Genomic DNA, 14829 nt, shown 5'->3' on the forward strand with positions numbered 1-14829 from the left:
TCGTTTATAACCGTGTTGATACTCAACCATATGGTGACTACTACACACAAACTCACGCAAGTTCCATCGTACTTGAACTCGGGTGATTGGATTTAGAGTCCAATGTCCTATCCACTAGACTATGGAACCATTAGGTGAATAAAAATGTGAGTACGAAGACCAACATAGACAAATGGTACACAAGGTTGGGAAGTCACATAATCTAACTTCCTATCCACATGTATCATTTTGGTTGCATTGATGCTCAAACATATAATGACTATTCAAGAAAAGTCATTCCACCAAGACTTGAACTCACGTTATTTGATTCAAATTCCAATGTCCTAACCACTTGTCCATCGGATGGTATAGCTCCAAGTTTGGAAATAGGAAGATGTGAAAATATCATGGAGGGTCTGAATCCCTATCCTACAATTCAATATAAAATATTAAGCCATAATAATATTGAGAGATGTCAACATCATATGGTATCTAGGGGAGTAACATAGTAAAGTGATACATTAGGATGGGATACTCCAACATATAGCGACGATTCAAAAAAAGAGTGAAGAAGGTTCCAACGAGATTTGGGGGAGTAGCATAGCAAAGTGATACATGAGGATGGGATACTCAACCATATAGTTATTAGTGACTATTCAAGAAAAGAGTGAAGAAGGTTCCACCGAGATTGGGGGAGCAACATAGGGAAGTGATACATGAGGATGGGATACTCGAACATATTGTGACTATTCAAGACTAAAGTGAAGAAGGTTCCACCGAGATTTGAACTCGGATTACTGGATTCAAAGTCCAATGTGCTTACGACTTGACCATGGAACCAATAGAAAATTGTAAATAACATCTCATACCTCACACGTATCACTTTGTTTGCATTGATTCTCAACCATACAATGACTATTCAAAAAAAGAGTCAACCAAGTGTCACGAGGACATCAACTCGAGTTATTGGATTCAATGTCTTTTTATACACAACGGAGTTATTTGATTCAAAGTCTCGTTTATTACTACATTGATTCTCAACCATACAGTGATTACTATGAAAAAAACTCAAGTAGGTTCCACCGAGACTTGAACTCAGGTTATTGGATTCAAAGTCCAATGTCCTAACCACTAGACCATGGAACCATTAGTGGTATAAAAAAAGCGAGAACATTGATCAACATAGAAACAATATACACAAGGATGGGAAGTCACATAATCTCACTTCTTATCCTCGTATATCATTTTAGTTGCATTGATGCTCAAACATATAATTGTTGTAGACAGCGCTCGGCCACAACCGAGGAATAGGATCTACTCACAGAAAACGGGAAATACAAGAATGCACGAAAACAATAAAGAGAAGGGTACACTGGATGTTTTACGTGGAAAACCCTAAATGGGAAAAACCACGGGAGTGCAAGACTCCAACTATCACTATACGCGGGGAATGTACATGGCGAGCTGCAAGGCGACGACCTTGAGCTCGCTGTCCTCGCCACAGGCGGCGGTATTACACAGAGGCGTCGACCTCTTCCTTCCTCTTTCTCTCTCACTCTCTCTCGGCTGCTCTCACTTCGCTTCCTCTCAGTGGAAAACAGAAAAATGAGCAACAACATAAAACTGTTTGCCCTAAGTCATACTTATACACATATGACTTTCGGGCTATTTACAAATATAGCCTCAAGGGCCCTTGGCAAACATATTCACAAATATGTCCCCGCATCCGGATCTCTCTCCGGGTACATTCGTCATCCGGCTCCGTAACCGGGGTCTTCATCATCCGGATCCGTATCCGGGTACTCTTCATCCGGCTTCATGCCGGGTACTCTTCATCATCCGGTTCCGTAACCGCAACCGGGCTTGCCGTCATTCATCTCCGGACATCCCATCCGGAGGGACCGAAATCCCAACAATAATGACTATTCAAGAAAAGATTCCACCATGACTTGAACTCAAGTTTTTTGATTCAAAGTCCAATGTCCTAACCACTTGTCCATAGGATGGTATAGCAGATTGGAAATAGGATGGTCTGGAAATACTATGGAGGGTTTGAATCCGTATCCTACAATTCAATATCAAATATTAAGCCATAATAATATTTAGAGATGTCAACATCATATGCTATCTAGGGGAGTAACATAGTGAAGTGATACATCAGGATGGGATACTCAAACATATAGTGACGATTCAAGAAAGTGTGAAGAAGGTGCTACCGAGTTTTGGGGGAGCAACATAGTGAAGTGATACTCAAACATATAGTTATTAGTGACTATTTAAGAAAAGAGCGAAGAAGGTTCCACCGAGATTGGGGGAGCAGCATAATGAAGTGATACATGAGGATGGGATACTCAAACATGTTGTGACTATTCAAGAATAAAGTCAATGAAGAAGGTTCCACCAAGATTTGAACTCGAGTTACTAGATTCAAAGTCCAATGTGCTAACCACTAAGCCATGGAACCAATAGAAAAAAGTAAATAGCATCCCATACCTCACACATATCACTTTGTTTCCATTGATTCTCAACCATACAATGACTATTCAAGAAAAGAGTCAACCGAGTTGAAGACTTGTTTCACTAAGTCTTCAACTCGAGTTATTGGATTCAAGGTCTTGTGATACACAAGGGGGTTATTTGATTCAGAGTCTCGTTTATCACTACATTGATACTCAACCATACAATGATTACTATGAAAAACCTCAAGTCTTCAAAGTCCAATGTGCTAACCGCTAAGCCATGGAACCAATAGAAAAAAGTAAATAGCATCCCATACCTCACACATATCACTTTGTTTCCATTGATCCTGAACCATACAATGACTATTCAAGAAAAGAGTCAACCAAGTTGAAAACTTGTTTCACTAATTCTTCAACTCGAGTTATTGGATTCAAGGTGTTGTGATACACAACGGGATTATTTGATTCATAGTCTCGTTTATCACTACATTGATACTCAACCATACAATGATTACTATGAAAAACCTCAAGTAGGTTCCACCGAGACTTGAACTCGGGTTATTGGATTCAGAGTCCAATGTCATAACCACTAGACCACGGAACCATTAGTTGAATACAAATATTAGTACTAAGAAGAACATAGAAAAATGATACACGAGGATGGGAAGTGAGATTTAATATAACTTCCCATCCTCGTGTATCGTTTTGGTTGCATTAATTGTCAAACATATAATGACTATTCAAGAAAAGATTCCACCATGACTCAAACTTAGTGTTGTGGAGAAGAGGTCCCTCTTGTTGGGAGGAGAGTCTATTCAGCCCAGAGTCGCCTGTATGCTGGCTAATCTGGCTGTGAGCTAGACCAATATGAGAGCTAGCTATGTTAGGAGCCGATTTGGCTGAGCCAACTAGAGGCAAGCCGGCTTGAAGCCGATACAAGGCTATTTTTTTAAGTACCTATACATATGTGTGTGTGTGTGTGTGTGTGTGTGTGTGTGTGTGTATTTACAGAGCTAGGGAAATACAGGTGTGTGTGATGATTATTAGATTTAAATAATCAGAGCGTGAGAGTGAGAAGTAGTTGTATATTCGTCCACTGTGACGAAGATGAACTCAACGTTGCTACCTTTCAAGTATGTTCAAGCTAACTAGCCGAAACTATTCAGTTTGGAAGTCCTGTGGTTGCTAGTACAAAATGGCAAAGACAAACCGGATAACATAGATGCTTTGGTTTGGGAAGCCACGCATTAAAGGCATCTACATATATACGATGTTTTATAGACATGAGACTATATAACAACTTCAATTATGAGACAGAAGCTTATGTTAGAGAAATGTTCTAAAGTAAGCATATGATAAGGATAAAAGATAGATAAATACGAAAGGAGAGAGAGAAAGAAGGGTGTCGATCCACCCGACCACACTCGAGCGAAGGGATCGAGACGGACTCGAGCCTCGATCGGCGTCCCATACTACCATCGTGGCGTCCTGTTGTACCTAGTGCTCGCACGCTCGCTACAAAAGTGGACCCACCACATTATCAGAGTCTAGACATAGTCGATCATGTGTCAAATGAGGGTAGCTAGGCCTCATATTTATAGCCAGACCTAAGGTCCCCTGGCAAGTTCACACTTGGCCTAATGGGTTGTCTCAATCCCGAGAATAAAAGTAATCCTCCACTTCTTTACACTCTCGTTTAACCCTCACACTTTATCCATGTGTATAGAATACTACGATAAATTCTCACCACGGGATATTATATGGTCATGCTCGTAACAACTGATGTCTCATGGAAGAAGATACAAACTATGTTTGAGATGAAGTTTGCCCTAATTAGAGTTCCCACCTTGAGGAAGTGAGGTTGAGATATCAGGATGGCTCGAGCATGGCGGAACACCTTAATGCCTTCTAGGGACTTATAAACCAAACCGTCTCACTTGAAATACCTCTATCTAATGAGATATTAGCCTTGCTGGTGCTAGACTCATTTCCAAACAGCTGGGAGACACTTGTGGTGACCTTGAGTAACTCCACATCACAAGAGAAACAGTTGACCCTAGACATGGTAAAGGCGACCCTGTTGAATGAAGAAGTTGGATGAAAGGACAAAGAGTTCAACTCTGACCATACGGCATTAGTCATAGAAGGTGACTCAAATAGAGGAAGGGGTAGGTAGAGATGTTCTCAAAATAGTGACAAGTCCAAAACCAGATCAAAGTCTAGAGGAAGGCTCACGTGCTTCTACTATGGGAAGTGGGGGCACTTCCAGAAGAGTTTTCGGCACTATAGAAAGGACAAAGGAGGAGCTGAGGGTGTTGAGCCGAAAAAGATTTCGAACAGTAAGAACATCTCGGCCATCATTGCAAGTGAACAAGAGCTATTGTTCATCACCGAATAGAGCTATGCAAATCTCGCCAACGATGAATCAACATGGGTTGGTGATTCGGGTGCATCGTTCCACCTGACACCCAAGAGAGAGTGCTTCTCATCCTACACAACTGGAGACTACGGAGATGTTAAGCTGGGAAATGACGGAGCGTGCAAAATTGTGGGCATAGGAAATGTGTTGCTGACAACATCGACGGGTTGTAGAATGTTGCATAAAGATGTATGCCATGTTCCGGATATCAAGTTGAATCTAATATTGGCCGGATGACTAGATGATGAAGGTTATTTTGGTAGCTTTCAAAACGAAGGTTATTGTGGAAATTCTGCAAAGGGAACCTAATAGTTGCTCGTGCTCTAAAGCAAAACACACTATATGTAATGTATGCATGGTTGTGCCGGAATGAAGTAAATGTGGCAGCCGACACATCCGGTGAGTTGTGGCACAAGAGGCTAGGCCACATGAATAAAAGGGGAATGCAGATGCTTGCCGAAAAGGAACTCCTACGGGAGATAAGAAATGTGCATCTTGATAAATGTGTAGACTGCTTGGCCGGCAAGCAAAACAAGGCCGCCTTTCACCCTATGCCTTCGATGAGGAGGAAATTTGTGTTGGAATTTGTGCACACCAATGTATGCTATGTAGATGCAAAATCACACGTCCATGCACAATACTTTGTTACGTTCATTGATGATTATAGCTGAAAGTTATGGGCTTTTGTGCAGAAGACAAAGGACTAGGCGCTATCGGTCTTTAAAGAATTCCACGCTAGAGCCGAAAGGGAATCTGGACGAAAGCTGAAGGCCCTCCAGACTGACAAAGGTAGAGAGTACCGAGGGCAGTTTGAGAAGTACTGCCAAAGCCAAGGAATCAAGATTGAATACACAGTACCGAAAACTCTTGAGCTAAATGGAATGATCGAGAGAATGAATAGAACGATCATGGAAAATGTTAGAAGTATGCTATCACATGCCAAGTTGTCAAAGACCTATTGGGCGGAGGCGTTGATGAGACGGTTTACATATAAATAGGTCTTCCTTAGTGCCATTAGATGGTGATGTCCCACATAGGGTGTGGACAAACAAAGATGTGTCATACCAACATATGAGGGTGTTCGATTGTTTGCCATATGTGTATATAGCTAAGGAACAAAGATCAAAATTGGACAACAAAAGCCGGCCATGTATTTTCTTAGGGTACAATGAGGACAAATTCGTTTATAAACTATAGGACTTGATAGACAAGAAATTCATCAAGAACCGGGATATAGTGTTCATGGAGGATAAGATCATTGTCGACTAGGAGATGCAGAAATCAGGGTCATCTTACCAGCCAGTCGGCATAAGGCAGCCAGTTGAAGCAGCCAAATCCGAACTAGCTGATACAAGCCAAATCAAATACCAATCAACCGATAGTTGGCAGCTGGCTGATGAGCATTGGGAGCCGACCGGCATAAGGCAGTCGACCAATGAAGTTGAATCAGATTTGGATGAAGAGCCAATTGATGCAGCTGAACCAGAACCAACTACTTACAGAAGAAGGTACCCCTTGAGACAAAGGAGAGCCCCATGCCAATTTCCAGACAAAGAGAGTGTGCTACCGACTGAAGAAGGGAAGCCAGAAAGCTTCGAGAAAGCCATGATAGATACTCACAACAAAGAGTGGTACATGCCATGCAAGGTGAAATGGAATCCTTGCAAGAGAACCACACGTATGAGCTAATCGGGTTGCTGAAAGGAAAGAACACACTCCAAAACAAGTGGGTATACAAGATGAAACCGGGAGAAGGTGAAAATCCACCTAGGTACAAAGCCCACGTAATGGTGAAGGGTTTCCAACAGAAGAAGGATGTGGATTTCAACGAAATATGTGCCCCGGTAGTCAAGATGACATCCATCATAACTGTGTTGAGCATTGCGTCCAACATGAACTTGGAAATAGAGCAGTTAGATGTCAAGACTGCAATTCTGCATGGTGATCTAGAGGAAGAGATCTACATGCAACAACATGAAGGATTTGAGAACAAGGGAAAAGAAAATCTTGTATGCCGGCAGCAACATACGTTTGCGTTCACAAGTGGAAGGATCGCGCATTCCACTTATAGATTCCTTTTATAATCTTGCGATTTTAGGCAGTTTTCAAAAACTTGATACACCAATATCACATGTTTTAAATAGCATATAAAATTTGCTAGTTTTTTGAGATTTGATAATTTCTCAAAATGATAATTTCTAAAATTGAATAGTTTTTCAATCAATGTTAAAACGTTGACGGTCTGCAAATATGAAATGTAGTTAACTTAAAGAAAATCACAATCATATGGCTAACTCAAGGCACAAGTTACGATTAATGGTTTCACCATCTTGAGGAGATGTACGTTCCAAAGGTGGAAGTGGCATCTATTGTTAGACTTAAAAATGTTTTAAGTATAAGTGGTAACACTGTAATCCTTACTATCATCATCTATAAATTTAGTGCTCATCAACATCCATAATTTCACAACTCAAGAAATGTAGACAATATTCATAAATAGTTTTGATAAATTCAGAACTCCAAAAATGTAGACAATATTCATAATCTGTCAAACTTAAACGTGAACATTAATATATCAATTTGAACATATCACATAGTTATCAAGTTATCGACACTGCTCTCCTCTTCTTCCTTTTGAGAACTCCCCTACAAAATTTGTGTAGACAATATTCATAAACTGTCAAACTTAGACGTGAACATTAATATATCAATTTGAACATATCACATAGTTATCAAGGTATCCAAACTGCTCTCCTCTGCTTCCTTTTGAGAACTCCCCTACAAAATTTGTGCAAACAATATTCATAAACTATCAAACTTAGACGTGAACATTAATATATCAATTTGAACATATCACATAGTTATCAAGGTATCCACATTGCTCTCCTCTTCTTCCTTTTAAGAACTCCCCTACAAAATTTGTGTAGTATTTGTCATGAACACATGACCATTATGGCGTCACCCGGACTTGAACCTAAGACCTTGCAATCCATAATTGAAAAACCCAACCATTAAGATAGCTTATTGTCATTTAAGCTACTAAGTTTTGTAATATATATTGATTATTATAAAAACTCTGGAACTAGCTCTAAAATGTCCTAAAACATCTTAGAATATTCTAGGTCTAGAACATTCTTGAACATAATAGAAATCTCTAAGGTATTCTATAGGAACCTATAAATAGAGACATACATGTCTTCTCAAATCAATTCTAATCAAACTGTCAGAACCTAGAATAAAAGATAGCGTGATGGAAGAACGATATAAGAGAACACAAGAAGAAAGGAATGAAATGATAAGAGAAGAATGAGTGTATTAAGATAGAAAGAGAAAGATAATGGATACAAGAAAGGTAAACATATAGCCCTACTCGAACTCCACGGCAAACACGTAGTCCAGTTCCAATGGATAGTCCTACACCCATGGCAATCGATATGACCCAACAACGAGGACCATTGTCGGACGAAGAGATGCAACACCGCCGAGCAAACCATCTATGCTTATATTGCGGAGGTCCAAGACATATAGCCATTCATTGCCCCCGTAGGCCGAGACATTTGGTAAATCAAATTCATTATGACAATAAAAATGAGTCCAACATTTTGGTGTTCCACTTCCCGGTGAGGACCATACACAATCGCTCATGTTCGTTGGTGTTCGTGTCTCCAGTGAGGACCTCACATGGTCACTCACGTCCGTTGGTGCTCTGTTTCCCGCTCACCCCTACACCACGCTTTCGAAAAGACGGTCGTACAGGGGAGGATAATGTCACGATTGTGTCATGACATAAAATATATAGTTGTTGAGGATTGAACCTACAACCTCATGTTAACAAGACATCATGCTCAACCATTTAAATATCAGCATGTATTTGTATATAATAATTTAGTATTATATATTCTAGCATATAATACATTCCATAATATTCTAGTCTTTAGTATATTCTAGAAATATTCTATGGTGTATTCTAGACGGGTATATTCTAGAGATATTTGTCGGGTATGTTCTAGAGATATTTCTCGAGGATATTCTAGACATAATCAATCTCAGAACTTGTATAAATACTTGTAACCCCCTTGGTTCCTTTCAAGGGATTCAACACTAGTCATTGACACATCAATCTAGTATTCTTGTTCCATTCCATCTTGTCTCGTTCGTCATCTCTATCTCCATGCTCTCCATAACTTCTAAGTTCATAGTCTCATCACTCACAACTTCTAGAGTTCCTAGCCTCGTCACTTCTAGTTCCACATTCGTCATCCATGCTCTGTCGTAGTCTGCGGTTGGTGTGTCCGTGATAGTCAACTTGGTAAATTTTCCTATATAGGAGTGAAGGGGGAGTTTTGTTGTGGAGAAGAGGTCCCTCCTAATGGGAGGAGAGTCTATCCAACCAAGAGCCGGTTCTATGCCGACTAATCTGGCTGTGAGTCAGACCAATATGAGAGTTGGCTAATTTAGGAGCTAATTCGGCCAACCCAACCAGAGGCAAGACGGCCTAAAGCCGATGCAAGGCTATATTTGTAAATACCTATACATGTGTGTGTGTGTGTGTGTGTGTGTGTGTGTGTGTAGATCTAGGGCAAAGAAAAAGAATCCTTGGAACAAGCCTGACACCAATTGATCTTATTTGTATAAGGTGATAGAGAAGGACTCTAAATCAATGAATATTAATGAACTATCATTGATGGACGTTGTAGACTTCAATGATACAAGAAAATTGATTCCAGGTTCAAATGGTTTAATGCTCGAGACTTTGACGATAATGGAACAACAAGTACATGTCTTATGGGATCTAAGTTGTCGAGATCGAACGAAGAGCGAAGTGATACACAAGGATGGGAAGTGAGATTAATTACCATCTATCTCACTTCCCATCCTCGTGTATTGTTTTGGTTGCATATAGTGGCTATTCAACAAAAGTTAGTTAGGAATGTTCCACTGAGACTTGAGCTCAAGTTATTGGATTTAAAGTCCAATGTCTTAACCACTAGATTATGAAACAATTGAATAGTTATGAATGATATTCAAGAAAATATTGAAAGAAGGTTCAATTCTCAATGTCCTAACCACGGAACTATTGAACAAACAAAAATATCACAGAAGAAGAGAAATCATTGGTACAAACTTAGGTTGCTGGATTGAGAGTCCAATATCCTAACTACTAGACCATGGAACCATTGAACAGTAAGTAATACAAGAATGGGAAGTGAAATAGATATTAAATCACCTCATCTATATAGAGCAATCAATAATGGGGGTATTATGCCATGCTAATGTTCCTTGGATGGTACACATCTTTGGGGTCAAGTGCCGATGGGCACATCAGACTACTCGTTGTCGAGATATTACGCAAGTGCGTGTGGAAACGAGGCGGGACCGCGGGGGTCTCGAACCAAAGAGCAAACGAGGGAGGAGAAAGAGAGAGAACCAGCTACGCAGGACCGGGGATACACAGGGACACGGCCCTTCAGCACGGAGAACGCGAACAGACACCGACACAGACAGATGCGAATGACTAAATATGTATATTAACAAAAATGGCTAACACGACTACAACCCTCGATGGGGCACAGGTTGGCTACAACTGAACAGGCCGGCGAACAGATGTCGATGCCTGTTCGCTTCGACGCACAAAGGGGTAGCAGGTCGGAGGTGCTGCCGGAAGCACTCGGGCATTCCTCGAAACAGCGCGAGCCTCCTCGGAACCCTGCACAGAAAAGCTATGGAGCTCAAGAAGGAAGGAAACAGAGAGAGAAGCGTCCAGAAACGGTCCGGCAGCACTTCGTCCTCTCTGCGCGAGATCCCTACAACAGCTCTTTCCTGCTCCTTATATAGGCCGACGAGCAGGCTGTCATGTCAGCTTTATTCCCTGTCCCTTTTGGACAGGGATCCGCTCCGTTCTTCACGCATCCGCGTAGTTACGCCGCCGACTCGTACAGTTCCTTAGCTCGCGCGCGCGACCGAAAAGACTGTTCGCGCGGTCTTTGTCTCCACTTGTGTTAGGGCCCGTTCCTGCCGATTATCCTCCTAATTCGCTTCTATGTACAACTTGGAGCGTGCGCGCGTGAAGAACCGGTTCCCACGCCTTGGTGCGCCGATTCCGCCTATGGACGGTTTTCTTCACGACATCCGCCCCCACCTAACCGCGCATCCTCCGGTATGCGCCAAGAGAGTTGGGACGGAGAAAACCGGCCCGTCTTCATTCCTCGCCCGTCGGTTCTTCCTCGTTTTCGGATCGTTCGTCACTGTTGACTAGGAGAGCCGGGTCTGGCTCGTCGTCGTGTCGCTTCTTGAACGCTTTGATCCGCTTCCCTGCAACCGGTATCGCCATTCTCGTGCCGTCTAGTTCCGCCAGGTGATATGTCCCGTTGTCATTGGCGCTCCGTACCACGTAAGGCCCGAACCACCTTCGTGCGAACTTCCGTGTAGCTCGGTGCTGGTTGTCGAGGCTGCTGTCGTAGACGAGCACCCAGTCACCTTCGTCGATTTTCTTCGGTCGGAGCCGGTGCGTTCGGTCGAACCTGGCTTTGTTCTTTGTCCTGGCCACCCGGAGCTTCTCCGCAACCAGCTCCACGTCCTCCAGTCTCCGCTCGAGCTGTCGTATACGCGCGGCCAACAACTCCTCCCGGCTCATCTCGTCCCTCCAGTCGACCGTTGCCCACGAGGAGATCGTCCGTTCCATCGGCATGATCGGCTTCTGGCCGAACATGAGCTCCGTCGGCATGTACCCGGTTACCGAACTGTGCGTGGTCCGGTCTGCCCACAAAGCATAAGGTAGCAGCCGTGGCCAGTTACCGACTTGGCCTCCGCATGCTCGAACCAGCGCCTTGACGATCGGTCTGTGTCCGTGCTCCACCTTTCCATTCGCCTCCGGATTGTACGCAGTGGTGAGCGAGAGCTTGACTCCCAACCGGTCGAACAGCTCCGCGGCTTCTTCGGCGTCCAACTCCCCTCGGTCGGCCACGATCTTCCCGACGCACCCGTACCGGCATATCACGTCCTCGATTAGGAACCGACATACGGCCGCGGTCGTTTTGTTCGGAAGGGCCCGGCCTTCCACCTGGTTCGTCAGATCCTCCCGCGCTAGGACCAGGTACCGCATCTGTCCTACCCCCATTGGCATCGTCACCAGATCTACCATCCATTTGAAGTGGATGGTCGGAGGGTACGTAGGGTGAAGCTCGTCCCGGTGTCGGACCACAGAGTGCATCTGACAGCTCTCGCAAGTTGTCACTAATCGATGCACGTCCCGGTACAGTCCCGGCCACCAGTACTTCTCCTTTATCTTCTCGAACGTGGCCCAAGTTCCACGGTGTCCGGCCCAAGGGCTGTCGTGGTAGGCCGTCAGCAGCTCCTCCTGTTCTTCCTTCATCGCCACCACACGGAGCGGAGCGCCGTCCCTCTTCTTCGGGTGCTTCCACAGATAGCCATCCCGGAGAAAGAACCGGTACGCTTTCTTCCGGATCCGGTTGGCCTCGTCTTTCGTCCATGACGCATCCGGCGCCATTGTCCTCAAGAACCCGCCGATCTGCAGCCACTCCCCGTCGTACTTGCTCGCGTCGAAGTCGTTAAGCGCCGGAGTGCTCGTCCCGCCGGTTGTTACGTATGCTGCCTCGAAGAAGTCCACGCCGACCTCTTCGTCCTCCGAAACCATGCCGCCCTCGTCATCGAATCTCGCCCTTGAAAGCATGTCGGCCATGGCGTTGTCTTTCCCAAAAATGTGTCGTATTTCCGGGTCCAGGGACTTGATGTACGCTATCCACCTGAGCATTGCCAGGTCCGGCGTCGCGCATCCGGAAACCATGCCGAGAATCGGCATGCAATCCATCTCTATGATTACCTCTGTCCCGATCAGATAGTCCTTGTCGGCCTTCACCGCCGAAACGATACCCCAGAGTTCACGTTTAACCTGGGCGTATCCTCGCTGCCGCTCACTGAGGACCTTCGCGCCGAATCGGATCGGGAACCGATTGCCGTCCTCGTCTTCTTGGTTGACGACCCACCCGATTCCGGTCGGACTCGTGTCAACCGTTATGTACAATGGGGTGCCCTTCCTGTAGACGGCCTTTCGGAGCGCCGGTGCTGCCGAAAGAGCCTCCTTCAACTTCCGGACCGACTCCGTGTGCTTGTCTAGCCAGTCGAATCTTCGCCCTTTCTTCAATAATCCGTACAGCGGCTCCGCGACATGCGCGTAATGCGGGATCCATATGTGGTAGAAGGCGCATGCTCCCAAGAATCTTCGTACTTCCGTGACCGAGCTGCAATCAAGCTTCATCGCGGAGATGGCTTCTACCTTTGCCGGAGACGGTTTCCGGCCATATGGTCCACATAAATGTCCGACCACCATGATTTCCGACTGCCCGAAGGCTGATTTCTCCCCCGAGAAGGTGAGCCTCGCAGCCTCTAGCCTTTGCAGCACCTTCTCGCAGTCGTCGATGTGCGTCGCCACGAATCGCCGGCATCTGTCCGGCCCGATCGTCTCGTCCTTTTCTTCTACCGGGCATCCCTTGATCGGGATGTCGTCTAGAAACGGCATGGTGATGTCCGGGATGCAGTCCCTCAGCACCTTGTTCATTGCATTCACCATGTGGGCCACCGAGTTGGTCCCTCCTTGCGGCAGCGTACACATCCGCACTAGGCCGAGGGGAGTTCGCATCGTCGTAATGTCTCTGCTCTCCACGGCTAGCTGGAACTGGTCGTACCCTAAGTATAGATCACCGACCGAGTAAATTGTTACCGGCCGGCAAGGAGTCCAAAATACGGAGTGAAGGAATTAATTAGATATGGTTGTAAATGAGCATAGTGTGGACGGACGGACTGGAAACGGTATGCCGTTCCAGATCCGGACCGATCCCGAAAAGGTGCCGGTTGGCACCGTTTTGTACTACGGGCCGGAAACCTATTTAAAGGCCCGGACCCCATTGTAATGACAGCGGATAATTAATAGAGATTCTGATGTTTATACTTCTGTCTTGATTTCCGTTCTGTAATCACTGTTATATCTTACGCGTGTAATTAACCAAAGCAATCTAATCGTGTAACCTACGTAAGTCGGTGTAATCGTTGAATCTTAATCCTATGCCGTAATCACCCTTTGGTGAAGTGTCTCCGTGACACCTTGTGTTAGGCCTTGTCCGGCTAAGCGAATAACACAGTTTTGGCGACCACGATTCCTGCTTTCTCGCAGCGAACGACGGTAATGGATGACTAGACCAACGCACGACTTGGTTACAGACCGAGCTCGACGCATCGCCGAACGGCAAAGACGGCGTGAGACTTTCCAGCAAGCAGCGCAGGAAATTCGCTCGGATCGTTCGTTCTCCAACGAGATCCGGAGAGTCGCGGAGGAATCTCTCCGGTTACGGCAAACTCGCAACCAGGACGACGGAAGCAGTCTAAGTAGTCTCCGGGAAACCGAACGACTCCTGGAGGCGCTGGCAAGCGGAGAAAACGAGGCAGAAGCCTTTTCAGCCTACGAATCGGATTCCGAAGGGGGATACAGCGTGCACACGAACTACCGGAGCAGCAACGATACCCCCGGCGGCCCGGAAGACGACGGGTCGGATACCGTGCCGACTCCAGAACCGGAACCGCTCAACCAGGGCTATCCGGAACCGCAAACGGAAGCCGTCAACCCACCAACACCGGAAGTGGAAGAGGCAAAGCCACCAACACCAACGAAAGGGCCGGCAATTGCACCGGAAGAAGAGCCGGAAAAAGAACCGGAAAAAGGACCGGCAAAAGAACCGGAAGTGGAACCGGAGAAAGAACCGGAAAAATATCAACAAACGCCACTACAGCGCGGCTTAATACTGGACGACGACATGCCGTTCCAATACTCAAAGTACCGCGATGATCCGGATGCGGAAGCGCATGTGGATGACTTCGAGCAGACATGGGAAGCAAATCACACGTCCCAGCGAATGACACCGGAGGAGGAAGAACGCTCGAAGATAGCGGAATTCGGAGTCA

General features: G+C 45.2%; 2 non-coding genes across 2 annotated transcripts; both read right to left on the reverse strand.

Annotated features, from left to right (window-relative positions):
- Positions 1 to 1053: 1053 nt before the first annotated feature.
- TRNAQ-UUG (transfer RNA glutamine (anticodon UUG)) lies at positions 1054 to 1125 on the reverse strand. Its single transcript has one exon. It is a non-coding gene; the product is annotated as a tRNA-Gln (tRNA).
- A 1845-nt stretch (positions 1126 to 2970) lies between these two features.
- TRNAQ-CUG (transfer RNA glutamine (anticodon CUG)) lies at positions 2971 to 3042 on the reverse strand. Its single transcript has one exon. It is a non-coding gene; the product is annotated as a tRNA-Gln (tRNA).
- Positions 3043 to 14829: the final 11787 nt, after the last annotated feature.

Source organism: Azolla caroliniana, unplaced genomic scaffold (assembly GCF_043228905.1).
Source record: "Azolla caroliniana isolate FFs.n. ecotype wild unplaced genomic scaffold, voAzoCaro1.0.p SCAF_1, whole genome shotgun sequence".
In the NCBI taxonomy this organism is placed as follows: domain Eukaryota; kingdom Viridiplantae; phylum Streptophyta; class Polypodiopsida; order Salviniales; family Salviniaceae; genus Azolla; species Azolla caroliniana.